Raw genomic sequence first — 15,517 nt, 5'->3', positions numbered from 1 at the left:
GGGAACTAAAAAAAGAGCAAAGGAAAAATCAACAGTCCGAGAACAGCAGATGGGATTCATCGATTCACTGAGCACTCCAGATGACTAACAAAACAGAACATGCAGCCATGGGTCTTGTGGCGAAGTCTAACATCCTTGACTAATGGAGCAAAAATGCTCAGCAACACGGCTAGACCCTGAACTTCTACCATGTCACATCCCACCTACAACCATTTCAAATACCGGAACTCAGGAAGATGCTGAACAGGTGCTGGTCAAATTGGTTGGGCAGCCTAGGTGGTCAGCATTCTGGATTTCCATTGGCAATTAATCAGTTATCAATAGTTCTTGCTACTGGAGTCTTTCTAGGAACATAGACTAAGAAGTCAGTGTAACATCAGTCAGAAGAGGTAAAAGGGAAGACTGGTTAGAGGTGCACTTTGATCCAGAGTGCTTTTGTTCCCTGACATCTGGCCAGACTTCAGTCTGTTTTACAGTCTTGCTTTCAAGCTTTCAGGCTACAGTGAGGACAAAGATTTAGCTTTGGCTCCCATAGTGACATCACACCACTTTCTGATTACAAATGTAATTCATCCCCTACAGAGAAATTCAGTGGTACCAATAAACTTTCGAGGAAATAACAAAAAGCATGCATGTGCCCTGCAGTATTTAATATTATAATACGCTGCGGCATTGCACAACTTTCTTAAACCTGTACAAAAACCCACTTGTAAACAGCTGTCTTCTGAATGAGTGTCAACAGGCTCCACATGATGCACACACATATCGGAGGCACCAGAGTCAAATTTGTTTGTGTCTGCTCAGTTTTCTGCCAGGTATTCTGTCATAAACTTATGATCTCCAAGTCAAGGCTGCCAAGGACTCTGCACATGCATGCTGCACATGCAAGGAGATTAGGCAATGAAATGAAAAGCTTTGGAAAAGTCATCAGGGGAAATCATTTAAAAAAGGGAGGTGAAAAAGTTACTCAGGCTGAAACAAAGGGTGGATGAGACAGACCTCCAGCCAGTGTTAACTTTTAACTGATGCCCCACTTTGTGAAATCGCTTGTTTTCGGAGCTACTGACCAGCTGACCTAGTGAGCTCTTGCCCAATCCATCGGGATTACAGCAGGTGAGCCTAAGATCCTCTCGGACAAGCCTGCCCCACTACACGCCATGCTGCCTCACCTTGGCAGAAAGACCAGTCGCTTGATTGAAGCCGGGACGCCGTGTGCTTGTGTTAGTGGAGGGTCCCAGTACGGACTGATCTCTGGCACAAGCTAAGGGAACGTCTTCTGCAGACACCCACAGCCGGGGCAGAAAACAGCAGGCTGCTGTGTGATCAGTGCTCCCCCTCCAACACATACACCCACCATCACCCCATGTACACATCCACTGTTACAATTAGACTTTATGCACATTAGAACAGGACTCAGTTCTCTTCTTTTGAAGAGGATTTAAAAAGAACTGCAAGAATCCTTTATGAAACACTGGCCTCTAATTCACATCCCCTATATCTGGGTAGATGAGTCACCAGGAAATATGACTCAAGGGAGTCAAATCACTATCATGGCCACAAAATCAACACAGCCAAGCTCCTCAGCTGTTGTAACAACAATAATTAAACCAGCATGTTCCTGACCATTGTAGGAGAAAAGGTTTATTATTTTTCTTCTTTTTAACACATTTTAATACAAAAACAAGAGTTTAGACAGACAAGGACAGTACACACTGCTCCGATCCTAAATGAAGCTGTAATACAGTACAATCTGTTTTTTACCCTTCTCCAACGAAAGCCCTGGGCATCTTGTTCATTTAAATACTACAGAAAAGAAAAAAACATTGATTGTGAATGTCCAATTTAAAAAAATAAATGGAGTTACTTTAACATGCTTAAGCCTTTTTTTAGAATATGTAGGGTTGCAGTACTTTTTCAAATGTTCAAATCTAGTGCAAACAGCCACTCTTTTATTTTTCCTGCTGACTGACAAGTTTTTAATACCATATCAAGGCTTTAAGAAAGAATATGAGGCATGAATAGTGGGATTATTTCCACCGATTAACCATCAGAAAACAGCCTGTGCCTGGTTCCAACTACGAACCTACTAGAAGAATTTACAATTGAAAAATGATGCAATGAATTTGATTAAAATTCAATATCACAGCACGCATTGTGGTTCTACCAAGTGCTATCATCATTACTGTTATTTTAAATAGCCACACTACAACAATGTGTAGAACATGCACCAATCACATCTTCAGGTTAAAAATCCAATTTCTCAACAGCCCTGTATGAAATATGGTAACGGAACATTAGACTCTTCCTCTGACTCAGAGGAAATTTTTAGGTTTTCGACCTGCCAGATCTAAGCAAAGCCTTTATATTTGTGAACGCATGCTAGGGGTCCTTGTTGGTGATGGATCAAATATTTTCTGGATGTTAGCTCCATTAGCTATTTCTGCCATTAACTGCCAGGCTACAGTCATCCATGGGAGGATCTTTCTTTGTTTCTCATCGCTTCTCTTACACATGTGCACAAACACGAAATACATCAATCCTACATCAGGGGAACCACAGTGCATTCTGTTGTTCACCCCAGCTGGGCCCAGAAATTACTTAATTGGATCAATTAGTTGTTCAGTTTGCAGAAGTCAACAAACCTTCCCAATTTATGCTCATTGATGACTTCAACAGATCTGCAAGTGTTACTGTTCTCCAGGGCCAGGGTTACAGACACCTGGGCCACTATACCACTTTGCATCGCTTAGTCTCACAGTAGTTGATGTTAGAGAGGAAAAAGCACACAGGACCCTACACTGTTGCAGCTGCATCCCAGCCTACTTTTGTCAAGCGTAATAATCCCCCTTAATACCAGAATTCTGCAATATCAAAATCTGTGTCACAGGCTGAATGAGGAAGGGCATGGACTAAGCACAAATCACTCCTGTTGTACTTTGGATTAGGGTAGATGAGCTGATTGTGCGATGTCCTGAGTCGCAACTTAAACCTTATTGAACAGTGGGTTTAATTACGCTCCCTGTAAAAGCCCGTTAATGCCCGACATGCAAGCCACAACCAGCTCATTAACAGACTCGATCTCCTCTGCTTTGCTAAATCTAGGACTCAATCTCAGTACATGCCCTCTGCCTATAATCTGAACAATGGCCAAACAACAGACAAATAAAACTGTATTAGAAAAAGCAAACACAGCTACTAGGACAGCATTGCATGCACTGTAGTGAGACAGTTCACTAAAGCATAAACAACTAGTGTGGTTAACAACCTGGGCTTCAGTGTGTGAAGACTACATGTTAGCACAGGCCTACAGTTTGAAGAACCTGCTCTTTTCTTGCACTTCATTCCCTCTACTTACTGTATTCACACCTAGCAACCCTCTTTTGCCATGTTAGCTTTCTTTCTCATCTCTACCTGTATTAAACTCGTCAACCAAACAGCTTCTGCACAAATTCCTGAATGCAACGGAGGAGGAGGGATCAAGGTCAGGGGAGGAAGAGCTACTGTTGCACAGGTTCCAGCATACATTGCTTGGTCTAGGAGCCCAAGACAAGAGCTTTGTGCATCTCTAACCTGGTTTCCCCACTGAAGCCACACTGCCGTACACGATCCGCCTTGAGAACCCAGAAGCTATGCTCTACACTTTCCAGAACCTCTGCTTTTGCTGCTGTGGTTAGTTAGCAAGTCAAATTACACATGAAGAGCTGTAGGAGGAATTACTGGGAATGCAACACAACAGCCAAGCGCAAAACAGTGCAGATACAAACACGCTCATATGCAGAGCATAACACCAAAACTCAGTCTATATTCCGACCAAGGGCAGAGAAGCACTGCAGGAAAATGGACCATGATAAATACGATAAGCAGAAGCAGAAATGGGTGCTAATTGTAATGTGCCAGTGCTCTGTAGGAGCTTCAATGGTGAAAAGTGTCTTACCCAGCTGTGCCAATGAAGGACACCAAAAAAACCAAGCAAAGAAAACAGAAGGCTGGCATTAGCCACAATTAGATATAAAACGGCTCTTTAAAACAAGGGAAGAGAAGTTCAGGACACAAAGGCTCCCCCTGCTCAAAGTTCTGCCTGGAATCTTTGACGGGGAAGGTGAAGAAAGGGAGAGAGGGTTACCCTCACCCTCCCCTGCAACTGCCCTGTCAACAGGAGCCTGACCTCATTGAGCTGGCGTGTGTCAATCACGACGCTAAATCTCTCCAAAACAGCCCGGCTGTCTGGGGATATTCCGGGCCATCTGGCCTGTCCTTATCAAAGAATAAGAAGGAAAGAACAAAGACGCGTCCGTGCAGCCTCTATGGAGGGGTCCTATTTATTCATACTGCTGCTGGGTACCTGTAAACACACACCTACATCCTCTCGCACACACGCTAATAAAATGACTAACATGTCAGAACGTATCCTTTATTAAGGCCCGTGCTCACATTCCTTTTTAGCATTGTACATGCCGACTCAAAAGTGGCAGGCACTTAAGAGGCCAACAGTCCTGGCTGTCCCTACCAGCACACTGTTCATCAACTGCATTTTCTACAGAGTTGGTTGGTTTCTCAGTCCGTCAACTCTGAAAATAAAAAACATCATTCACTTGGAAAATGAAGTCATTTTCTTCCCAAAAACATGATGGATTAAACAGTTTCCTTTATGCCAATCCATGATTCAAAAAATACATGTGGCTGCTGCATGCGTTTCTGTTCTATTACTAATTCAAAATAATTCCTATCTCAGCATATTACAGCCACCAATATAATAAGACAGCTAATGCATTTACTCTGACAAAATTCCAGGAATTTTCGGTCAGCGCAGCTTGGTTCCACCCGCAAAGTAAATCAGAACTCCGGGAGCAAGCCTGAGGGAGACCGACTCTAATAAACTGGCACACAGATCTGGGCAAATACCCACAGTGTCTTGTGGGGTTCTCAGCCTCACCTGTTAAGGTTGTTATTAAGGTCATGACTTACTCAGCTTGTCATTTCACCTCCCTTCTCTCATCACAGCTTCAGAGCTGCTCAACGTGCACCCATGAGCTAGTCTCAGGAGGAAACACACGCTTTCACTAGAACGCAAGACCTAAATAACAAGACCATTTGAAGGAGGAATAATAGGTAAGTGAACAGGTACTATAGGCCAACAGAGAGAGAAAGGGAGACCAAAGAGGCAGGTACACAGGCGTACAGAGGTAGATAGGAGACAAAAGTCAGAAATGAAAAAAGTATAGAGCCAATTAAGTAGACATAAAGAAATATAAGGAGATGGATAAACATGTATTTTCTATCTTCCTCAAAACAAGGATGTGACTTGTTCTTTAGACCTCTGTGATCTAAGGCCTAGCTACTTTCGCCTCCGTTTCTGGCTCAGAGCCCTGTCAGAACGCTCCGAGTGCAAGTCATGGCCTTGACTGCCAGCCTGCTGCATTATGCCCTTGCGCTGACCGATTAACGACTTCCTTTCCCTCGAATCAATGGAAAGAAAACAAGCAAGAAAATAAACACTATCTGACGATCTGCTAGCACATCTTCGAGTGGGGAACAGCTAATAGGGATGGTAGTGTCATTACCGACATGAATAAACCGCTATGATAACAGCAGCGAAAGGAGACAGAATGCTGACCAGCTGATAAGGCACGCTGAAGAGGGGGAGGGATGTGCTTGTCACATGTGTTTCCAGTGGCGCATGGCGACGAAAGTGAAAGCACGCTGTAGTAAAAGCACAGAAGGAAAGCAATGCAGGGCACAGGCCCTGACAATGCAAGGGGAAGATCAGAGGAACTGATAAGACTTCTCATTGCGTTGCAGTTTCTTCCAAGTCAGGTTTTAAGAGCTACAACCACATACAAGCCATAACAGGCAGTCCAGATTCATGCTCGAGAATTATTGCAACCTACTTTACAGTTAAATATAGTAAATTTGTTTTCTCTTCTTGTGGTACACGTGCACCAGCACATGAAATTCAGAAAACCCCAAAAGATCAAATCAGCTGTGTAAAAGCAGAATGTGTAATTTTTCTCACAGAAGAGAAGCACAATCCACTACAGAGTTAAAGGGTCGTTTAAGGTTCCTTTTCCATCAGTGGAAGGAGGTGTGAGTCTCGTCCAACTAGCCGGAATAAAATTTCTCTCTGTGTCATTTTTGTCTTCGTGTTCTCAATGCTGTCCTTTAGAAGGCCCACAGCCCCCAAGAAGTGCCTCTAAGCTCTAAGGCTCCCAGCGGTTTTCGAGCCAGATAAAATCCAAAACCAACATGTGTGCCTGTGCTGCACAGCCACCAAAGCAAAACCCAGCAAAGTCCTGAAAATCCCCCGCCCTCCTACACAGGAAACCAGATTCTCCAGGCTCCACTCCACCATGTCCTGACATGAACCCGTGAGAGGGGGAGAGAGGCAGGGGCAGTTGCAGAGAAGAGAGACGCAGGTACAGAGAGACAGAGAGATGAAGATGGAGGGGGGGGGGAGGAGAAGAAGGGAGAGACAGGGAGGCAAAAGCGCAGACAGAACACAAAGAAACAGAAACAGGGAGAAAAACAGCATGAATGGGAAAGAGCGAGGGAGACAGGCATATAAAATAGAGGGAAGTAACATATTCAAAAGCAGTGAAAAAGATGCTGAAACACAGAAAGAGATTAACTGTCCTGTTCCTATAGCTCCGACAATACCACATCATTTATCAGACGTAGGAAAGCCACATTAATCGTGCTCAGCATCGACACTGCTGCCCAACTACTTCAAGCACTTCAGACAGCGAGGCAAAGTGCAGGCATGTGCTCATGCATCTGAAGCAGACCTGGATTCCTGCCCCCTCCACGACAAGAGAGGAGAACACTTTCATCAATACTGCAGGATTTCACAGAGGCTAAAGAGCTCGATCCAAGGAGCAGTGCGATATACAGTATTTAACAACCCAGCACAAGGAATTGCGATGGTAAAAATGCAAATAAGGAACTAAATGGAGCTCTGCCAACAGAGACAATTTCTAAAATAATCACAGAAATATTAAGTGGGCTGACTTTGGCTGCACAAAGTCGGCATGGGGGGGTGGGGGGGGGGGAGGAGGGGGGAGGAGAAGGCTGTTATTTTTTCTGAAATAATCACAGGCCAAGGGGCTTAACACAGGCCTAGGGGCTTAACTTAATATACCTGAATGAAAACAAAGGGTCCACAGCATTCCTCTGACAAAGCAAAAGGTATAAGTAATGTGTTGCCTCTAAGAGACGTCTCCACCTTACACAAATCCCTCCTCACTGAAAGCATCAATTTGCATCCTCCTGCTGTGGGAGTCCTTAATGCAAAATTTTAATTATCTGTTAAACAAAAACAGATTAACAACATATTATCTCGGGCACATTAATGTACTCCATTTGGCTTAAAACCATGAATCTAAAAAGCTGATTCTGGCCTAGCAACAGCTCAATTGTTGCCCAGAGGTTTGCTTACTGCTCTATGATCAACCTCTTGCCCCCAGAATCACCCGCAACAAAATTAATCTGATCGGGATTTTGCATAAATACAGCTCGGCTCCAATTAGATCCTCAGAAAGGGGGGTTAATATCATTTTCATTAACTCTCACACTAGTTAAATGTGAGAGGCATTCATATCAGAGCGCCAGTAAAAGAAAGAAAATCTTTAATTTTGGCACTGAAGGAAAAGGCTCTTGAAATGATCCTTAATTTAAGTTTTTAAAACCCAGACAGGCTTTGCAGAAGTTTGCAAACTTAGAAATTACAGGTCCTGGGAATCCTTTCATGGACTTAAGAAAAAGAACAGGCTGCCATCTGGACAGTCCCATGCAGAAGTGTGTTCATCTTAACCCTTCCATGTCTTCAACAGTGGGATCAGTCTATTAAATATTTAGCTTTTCAAAAACATGCTGTTTTTAAGTCAAAGCAAAGCAGAATAAAAAAAGATTTTGAGAGGAGGTTGAATTGTTTCATGTCATCATTTATTTTATAGTGAATTTAAGCAGGCCTCACAGAGGCCTGGTGGTTAGCATCACTGCCTTGCAGACCTGCGGCACTGGATTCAATTCCAGACCAGGAGTGCTATCCATGTGGAGTTTGTATGTTCTCCCTATGTCCGGGTGCTGGAGTTTCCTCCCATAGTCTGAAGACATGCTGGTAGGTTAATTGGCTTCTAGTGCGAGTGAGTTTGATATTCCGGCCCCGTTGCAGTCCTGTATGGGATGAAGCAGTTAGAGATTGGAAGAATGAATCCTTTTACTGCAGGCTGGACAATTGTGATAATGCTGACATTGGATATTTAATCTTCCCATTCTCATGGAGTTCAAATCAAGATTTAGTGGTACATTTAAAGTCAACTGAAACATTTCTTTTGCTGCTTCATAGTCAGATACCCTATCCACCTCCAATGTTTTACAAAACTCAAGAGAAGCACCACCCGAATTCATGACTTTATCTCAGAACGCTCCCGTTTTTGTTTGCAACACAACACTGACAAGTCAAGTAAACACCAGGGTGGTACTGTATAGTACCTTCCTCTGAGGGGAAGGGCGGGGTCTACAGGACAAGCCTAAACAACAGTCTCAGCTGCAGAAAACTCAAACCAAAAAACAGAATCTTTTGAAGAAAGCAACCCGATTTGGATGGAATTTTTTTTTTTTGCAATGCAAATACTGTATATTATCAAGGCCCTGTTGAGCCTTGAGCCAGTTAGAGGTGTGGACTGAGAGAAGGCAGCAGTGACTCAATGTCTTGCTGCTTCCCTGGGCACCTTCAAGAAACAGACTCAATTTAGATGAGATCCTGGAAGAAGTAAGTTAAGAGAAATCAAACTGGACCGCACCAGGGAGAGGAGTTTTCATGCTCACTAATGTGTTCACTCCCATCGCATACAGATATGTACTTGGTTTGGTTTCTACAGAAATATCTACCCCTGGGGTTTACCTCCATGAGGAAGGCAGCTGGGCTGCCCACCTCCCCTACCATTTGGAGGAGAGGTGCTTCTCGTGACTGGTTTATAGGAGCACACAGACTGCTTAGCCAGACAAGCATGGCGGGTTGTGTCATCACTTCTCACTCTTAACTTTTATTCCGTGCCATAGCCTTGGGTTCCATTTGCCGCTTTGGAAAACAAACCAATAATGTAACTTGCGGGAAATCACGTTTCCGTCCATCCATGATCAAACAGCCACTCTTCCTGGTGAAGGCAAACCTTCCTGTCCTGGAAGCAGAGAGCACAAGGAGGGACCGAGAACACAATACTGCCCTTTCCAAGTACAGTCCATAGGCTCAACCTTTTCAAGGCCACCAAGAAAAGAACAAATTTAGAAGAGCTAATCAAGTCAAGCCAGAATGTCTTTGGACTGAAGCAGCACCTGGAGAACACCCACAAAAACTCCACACAGGAGCATGCTGCTCCTGACCAAGCTCTGAGGATCAACAATGCAGGCACAGAGATGGAAATGACTCATCACTTTCCAATGGGAGTTGCCTTTCCCATTTTAAGGCCTCCAGTCTCTTTAATAAGCAGGAAAAAGGTGCTGGATACTTATAATTATTTTTTATATGAGCAAAGATGGACAAGTAACACTAAAATTTAGAAACATTTGAGGTGCTTAATACCTGAACTTGTACAAACAGGTATGCAATCAGACTCATCTCAATCCCACACATCGGCAGGCAAGATTTCTTCTGAATACAGCAGCCTTATATAGGCTCCAGGGTTAAGGGAGATTGGAGGTGGACGTTAGGAGGAAAAGGGTTAAATGAACTGCTAGTCTTGTCAGCTGCAAGCTCAATGCATCTCCTGAATAAAAAGCATAGATAGTATATTCTGTTGACCTTGACTCCCAGGAGGAGGAACACACACATATATTGACACATAAAAATATACACTCAATCATCCAAACACAGATAGAGAGAAAAAGCTATTTATAGACACGTAAGAGACAAAGATCCCCAAAATCAACCCTTGGGAACACAGTCAGACAAACACAAACATGCCTAAAGGCAAATACTATTATGCAAAGTGCATCAAAACCTAGATGGGTGGATGCACATTGATGCGTGCATGGAGAGAGGCCAAGGGAACACGCGTGCAATGAACAGCCAGCCAAAGCAGACATATGAGCATATACATACCCCATCTTTTAAAATATACAGAAAAACAAATGCATATACACAACACACAAATACCTTGAAACTCAAACATGTTCACCTAAGGTATGCAAAGAGCCCTCCGATACACAAGCACCATCTCTACTTCAGATATTGTTGGACACACTTAAATAAAGTTAATTTTAGTTTAATAAAATCACAAAGAAGCAAGCAGTTCTAGTAGTAAATAAGCCATAAAGACCAAGTCTAACAGATCCATGTGAATCAATTTTCCAACTAACATACTGCATGACCGGCCACATGACACAGTTTTGTCCCTCTGCCCTAACATAGTCAGATGTCAGAAGCAAAGCAGAGCTGGGCCTGTTCAGTAGGCTACAAGGATGGAGGACATCCAGGGAAAAGCAGGTTGTTGTAACTAGTTTTGGTAGAACAGCAGGTGGCATACTTTTTATATTGAGCGAGAATTTCCAAAGCAATACCCCTGTATGGTGACCAGGTACACACTGCTGCAGGAACTGCCATCCTTTAGGTGAGATTTTATTCCAACTTCCTGTCTACTTATGAACTGACCCCTTAATTCTGCCGTTCAAGCAGTTTCTCACTCCTGTGACTGATCTGCTGTGGAGTGTGGCTGCTGGCGCATAACGGCTACTGCACAGCGCTCAGGTATGCTATGTGTGTAATGCTTTGCTATGCAAAGTGCTTTAAAACTGCAGTATTCTTCACCTTCGGGCATAAAAAGGGTTAAAGAAATCACTTATGACTTCAGTAGCACAGACTGTACTGCCTGCTGTAATGATTTAAGGCACCTGTTGCCCATTCCTGCGAAGTCAAGGAAACGGCAACTCCACAGTGCAGATCTTGTGCAAACTTTCCATGCTGTTAAGGCAGTGATGTTAAGTGTCGCTCATGGGGGCAGAACTGGGAGTGCAGCAGCAATGGGAGGAGCTTCCCAACAAGCTTCATTCAAGCTGAATCCCTTACAAACTGGTGGGAATGCTCTCTGTGGAATAATGGTCTAGCAAAAGGTACTGTAGATGGAGAGTGGTGGAAGGAGTATGAATTTGCCACTCTCTGAAAAACAATAAGTTTTCCTACTAAACTGGCATGGAATCGGAAAAGAGCTCCTTCTTCCTAGCTGCAGTATTCAGGGACTCATTAATAAAGCTTATGGGCTATTTTTGGTTAGGAGAAGGGTGGGGCACGAGGGGTTGGTGTGGTTAGCATTCAGCTTCAGGGGAAAAGGTAGGTATTCAGGAGGAAGGGAGCAAGCTCACCAACTGCAAAGACAAAAATATCCAGCTCGCTGCATTGCGCACCATGATTCATTTTCTCCATCCCCTAATGCAGTGATCACAGTCTACGCATCTCTGAGCGCAGGGAGGACAGCGAGAGTACCAGGGTGCAGGGATTTCCCACTCGTTCTGAAGCCGAGAGCTATGCGCTTCCACTGCCCACACGCCGTTTAGCACCTTGCTATTGATGTGGCAGAAGAAGAAAAAAAAAAGCACCGGCTGTCCGTTTGCTACTTACCCGAAGCAAACATCCTCTTCCGAAAGAGCCAAGCCCACCCAACCACACCGTTTAGAGCTGAGCCTTACTGGAAATCTACGTAATCCAATCATTGCTGCGTACCACAGCTACAAAACAGGGAGCGCAACAACAGTATAAGCTTCTCCTTCTCCAACTTCAAACCAACTCCAGCGCATCCCTAAAAACTGTTATAATTACAGGCATTTCTGGACGCTGATGGTGGCACCCTGTATCGGAAACATGATCAAACACAATGACTGGGTGTTGAGCTGCACTCAACTGGCTCTTTTGCATTTTCCAAAATAAATGACCACTCATTCATATAGTAAATAGACTGCTAATGCTAAAATGTTCAGGCAAACTCAACTACATCAAAACTATTCTCCTGTTTCACTTCTGTCCGCCCAACTTGTCTTTCACAACAAGAATTCTGCAAGTGCTTTTGAAATGAGGAGCAGGCGGTGTTCTCCACAAAAAAATGTTTTCATACAAACCGAACCAAATGTGTTGACAGTATTGTTTTTCAGGAATAAATGACTAAAGGCTGACGTTTCTAACCAGCATCAACACAAACTGTTTCTCTAAAAAATGGAGGGAACAAAAGAACTTAAATTTAATTCTGGGAAACACACTAGAGCTACACAGCTTGTTAGTATCACATGTCTGTCTGTTTTCCTTAGCGCCAAATAAAAAAAATGTTTACAAATGCCAAATGAAAGACCTCCGTCAAAGAGAAAGCTTAAATATAAACTTATAGCCACCCTGCCAACTTTAAACTCCAGACTCCGTATATAATGGCAGGTTTACAATAAATAAAAGGTTTCTGCTTTCTATTCAATAGGAAGATACTATCAGGAAATGGCTCCCGGCTTTATAAAGCAAAATGTTGAGCCATTTTCTCAGTTTTTTGCCTATAATTTGTTCAGCTTTTAGATAACAATCACCTTGTGAATTTGAAATTAAAAATTGGAGGCTTACTCACAATTGTCATTAAATCCAGTATTAGGCTTCTATACCCATACGCAGATTAGATGATAAGTATTAGGCTTCTATACCTATACTGCGCAGATTAGATGATAAATCTACACTTGACCTCTTTCAACAGTGGCATCATCTTTTGTCTTGACAACAGTCACACAAATAGCAGAGTTGGTTTCCTCCTGTATCCAGGTATGTTAAACAAAAACAATTCTATAAACAAAACAAATTAGGAAAAAATTAAACCTATTTAAAAACATTTAATTAGATATATTATATTATGCTAATTTTTGTCACCACAATGAACAAGAGGAAAAGGAAATCAGATAAGAAAAATACTATCAAAGACACCAAGAAGCTCAAATTAATGTCTAAGGACCCAAGTAGAAAAAACTACCAAATAATGCATTTAAAACTCATAACAGGAGGCAAGTTTTTTTACACAACACATTGTGGGAGTATAGAACAAGCTGCCTAGCCATGTTGTCAAATAGCTGGAGATCCTGCTGATCCTGAGATCCCTGGATCAACAGCTACTGGCAAACCAATTAATAAGCGCTTCCTGTCTGTAATCTTTCTTAAGTTCTAGGTACTTTTCTAATGTCATTAGCACTTTACATTTAAAAGAAAAATAATTAGGATTAAACACATGGAACAAATGTATTACACCGTGGCAATAAAAAAAAACCAACCTGTGGAAAAATCACCCTTAAAATTGCATGACCGGCTTTCACAATTTCTCCCACCGAACAGTGCTTAATCCAGCTCTCTCTCTGTACCAGCTGGGTTCCTCAGTTTAATGAAGGGTAATTATCATCATTTCAGACAGCACAGGAGACAGCCTTACATAACCCAGCCTCTTGCACAGGGGGGAGCTGGCAGAGGGAAAAGGCAGCCGGGGCTGTGTTAAATGTGAAGAAATAGTGCATGAAAACTCATCTGCTTTACCTTGTTCGCTCTCGTATGTCCACGTGCCAGGGTGCTCACTGAGTTTACAGATGAGATTTAACTTTCATTATCTTTCAGCATCACAAGGATCATGATCAACAGAGCAAGCAGCTGGAATCTGTGAATGCATGAAGCCCAAAAGTCAGTGAAAGTGCCAGCAGTGAACCCTGTTTCATTCCAGAGGATAGATTCTGACACTTACACATGCCCTCTCTACCTGTCTTCAAAGCTGTAATCAGAACTATCAAAACACATCCAATTCTTAATTCTTTTACACAAGCTTGATTAAAATTAATCATTTCCCTTGCTATTTATTTAGCTCTATAAGGAGAGTGCAGCCAGTACCACATGTCAGGAGACAAACCCATCTGCAGAACCATTGAAAAGAACCAATGCAAAAGCCTTCACCACAAGGAAATAAGCAGCAGTACCAACTCTGCATTTGGGAGCTTTTTAAAATGTGATCTGCATCAGAGCAAGCCTATTCTCTAATGACCTGGGAATACTTTACAGTAATGAACATGCCAGATAACATTCCATTTAGCTTTTCGCTGCAGAATAAAGATGTTCATTAAAGGCGACTGTGCTGTCGATAGCCTTTTCTTCTCAGCACAAGAGGACTGGCAGTCCAGTGGTGAAGAACAAATAGCTTGAGAGTATAGAGATTCCCAGTCTGAGCCTCTGCTCTGCCACTGACTCATGTGCATCACCCTAAGCAAATCACTTAACCTTCCTGTGCACCATCCTGGAGATGAAATGTAAAAGCCGGAGACCTGCTCTACATGCCTCTACAGCAATAGCTGCTAATGTATAGTTCATCCCCTAGACGCTGTAGGTTAGCAGCTTAAAGATAATTTTATGAAAGTAATTAGGACATTGTAAGAAGAAAAGCTAAAGGTCTCGCCCTGATTATCTTGCACAACAAATGATTCATTGTATAAAAATGATGACTGTAGCATGACAGTTGCTGCTGATGCAAATCTGAGAGACTACCTTACTGTACCAGCCTTGACCACAGATTAGAATTCAGGCTGTCTCAATGTCTCTGCTGTATGAGGGAGAACTGTACTACCACTGGCACATATGTTTCATCATGTAAAAAGTATTGTTGCCTCATCCTCAGCAGATGAGACCACAAAGGCTAGACTGATCAGTCTGTTCCCAAACTCCATCTGGAATTTGCGATCTGCTGTTTTGTCTGGAGAGAGCGGAATGGTGGTGCAGTGATTAGTTAGCATCGCTGCCTCACAGAGCTGGGGCCCTGGGATGAATTCCAGACTTGGGGTGCTGTCAGTGTGCAGTTTGTTATACTCTACCCGCTTTTGTGTGAGTTTCCTCTGGGTGCTCCAGTTTTCCCTCCCACAGTCCAAAGACATACTAGTAATAGCCTTCTGGGAAAAACTGGCCCTGATGTGTGTGCATGTCTCATGTGCTGTGTGCGCCCTGCGACGGACTGGTGTCCCGTCCAGAGCGTACCCTGCCTTGAGCCCGCTGCTTGCTGGGATAGGCTCCACCTTCCCTGTGACCCTGAACTGGAAGAAGCTGTTAGGAAGTGGATGAATGGATATTTTGTCTGGTTCAGGGTGCAAGGACACAAATGGCATTATAGGCACACCCCCAGGAGGTTAATCTCCTGACTGTGTGAACAAGCTGGTGGTGGCAAGACACACTGGATTGCTGAGTGCAGGCGGAGTGCATACACATACTGTAGCATATACCAAAGGCCTTTTTACTTAGAATGGTATTACAAACTAAACTGAAAACAATGAACTCTCAGAGTCGGTAAGGAATTCATTTTTTTTAGTGTAGACCACTGGCACAAAGCTGTCTTTTCAGGTACAACATGCCAGCAGAGAACCAGGAACCACAGCCAGTCAAATGAGTTTTTATCTTCCACAGAGATCTGTGTAAGGATTACTCTTTAACCACTGCACAGCACTGCTGCATCACAGCTAACCAGACCTACACGCTTATAGTCTAGAT

General features: G+C 43.2%; 1 protein-coding gene across 5 annotated transcripts in view; it reads right to left on the bottom strand.

Moving 5' to 3' along the window:
* Positions 1–15,517, bottom strand: part of stat5a (signal transducer and activator of transcription 5a) — a 91,011-nt gene that overhangs the window by 53,310 nt on the left and 22,184 nt on the right. Inside the window, exon 2 of one of the 5 annotated variants that reach the window (XM_088622986.1) lies at positions 13,535–13,652. The exons of the other annotated variants lie outside the window; for them this stretch is intronic. The gene's annotated coding sequence lies outside the window, so the exon portion shown is untranslated. The remainder of the gene's footprint in view (positions 1–13,534; positions 13,653–15,517) is intronic. 5 annotated transcript variants of the gene reach the window in all.

The sequence above is a fragment of the Lepisosteus platostomus genome, chromosome 28, assembly GCF_059453375.1.
Source record: "Lepisosteus platostomus isolate fLepPlt1 chromosome 28, fLepPlt1.hap1, whole genome shotgun sequence".
Lineage (NCBI taxonomy): Eukaryota > Metazoa > Chordata > Actinopteri > Semionotiformes > Lepisosteidae > Lepisosteus > Lepisosteus platostomus.
The sequence above is the reverse complement of the archived record's forward strand: the minus strand, read 5'-3'. Positions and strand labels throughout refer to the sequence as shown.